Here is a 1,752-nt window from a genome sequence, read left to right on the forward strand (position 1 = left end):
AAGAGATCTTAGTGTTAGCATATATATAAAGTGAGTTGTTTTTTAAAAGGTCCTAGAAAAAATGTGCTATGAATGATTCTATGACCTTTTATTATCAATGACTACCAAGGTAGTTTCTATTTGTGAAATATATTTTTCATTCCTTTCAAAATAATTTTTGTACACATAAAAAGATAATTTGTATACATGTTAAAAATTTCAAGGCATAAAAAGTCTAAAAAGGTACAAAAAGAATAAAAATATACACAGTGGGGGAACAAATCCTCTCTATCCTTTTGTTTTCTTTCATTTTTTTCCTTTCATTGGAAAGCTTCNCGAGTGGGGGAGGGACAGAAAGGGAGAGAGGCAATCTGAAGCAGGCTCCAGGCTCCAAGTTGTCAGCACAGAGCCTGACGTGGGGTTCAAACCTAGGAACCATGAGATCATGACCTGAGCAGAAGTCAGAGGCTTAATCAACTGAGCCACTCAGGCTTCCCACATTAATTTATTTTAAATTGTTATACAAAAGGTAGCAAAGTATATTCATTCTTATGCATCTTGCTTTTTTTCCTTTAATATAGTTTGAAAATTGTTCCATATAAAAAATATAAAATTTGTAGTGGTTTATTATATTAATGCAGGTCAGCTTCCCACTGTCAAAAGGAAATAGAACATTGAATTTATACTTTCAAAAAAATTTTTAATGTATTTATTTATTTCTGGGAGAGAGAGAAACAGCATGAGCAGGGGAGGGTCAGAGAGAGAGGGAGAGACAGAATCTGAAACAGGCTCCAGGCTCTGAGCTGGCTGTCAGGACAGAGCCCGATGCAGGGCTCGAACCCACAAACCGTGAGATCATGACCTGAGCCAAAGTCAGACACTTAACCTACTGAGCCACCCAGGAGCCCCAAATTTATATTTTCAAAGTTAAAAGTATGCACATGAATGTAGCATAATGATTCAAAATAGAATGTGTTTTTCTTTGAAAACTGGCTTTCAAATGACTGTTATTAAAGTAGAATAATATTAACAAAATAATATAGGAAATACAAGTATACCNTATGCCTGAAATCTTCAAAACTTAAACAACCAGATATCCTTTCTTTCTCTGAGCTTTATACTTTCTCAGAAAAAAAAAAAAAGCCACAACAAAGAAACAAGCAGAGAGAAAAGATTTAGTTTAAAAACAAGCTCCAGACTATTTTGAGGACAGTAAAAATTCAACCTTCTATTTTGAAAGAACTCTGAGCTAGAAATCATGAGTTCCAATCCCAATTTTTCCATGAATTAGTCGTGCCATTACAAGTAAATCATCTTACTTCCCTGGACCTCAGGGATTTTTTTCTACCTGAAAAATTTGTGGAGTGGACAATGATTAAGTTGAAGATGACAATGATAAAGAAATAATAATATAATAATAATAAATGTTTATTACCCACCTACTTTGTACTAGGCACTTTGAAACATGAGTTAATTTACTCCTCACAGCAATCCAATGGGACACATATTATCTCAACGTTTGCAAATGACGAAATTGAGGCTCATAAATATTGCAAACACAGTTTCCCAAGATCACAGAGTAAGTGGTAGAATCAGAATTAGAATACCTGTTTTCTAGATCTGGAGCTTCAGTCACTGATTTCTAATCTTTTTTCTTAATCTGTGCTTGATTTTCATAAGCACAAGAATTTTGCCTGCCCCCACTGTGATTCAAATATGCTTCCTGACATTAAAAAACACTACATTATATTATTTTCTAATTTTAGATCCATC

Source organism: Crocuta crocuta, unplaced genomic scaffold (genome assembly GCF_008692635.1).
Source record: "Crocuta crocuta isolate KB4526 unplaced genomic scaffold, BGI_CrCroc_1.0 scaffold1265, whole genome shotgun sequence".
Taxonomy (NCBI): Eukaryota; Metazoa; Chordata; class Mammalia; order Carnivora; family Hyaenidae; genus Crocuta; species Crocuta crocuta.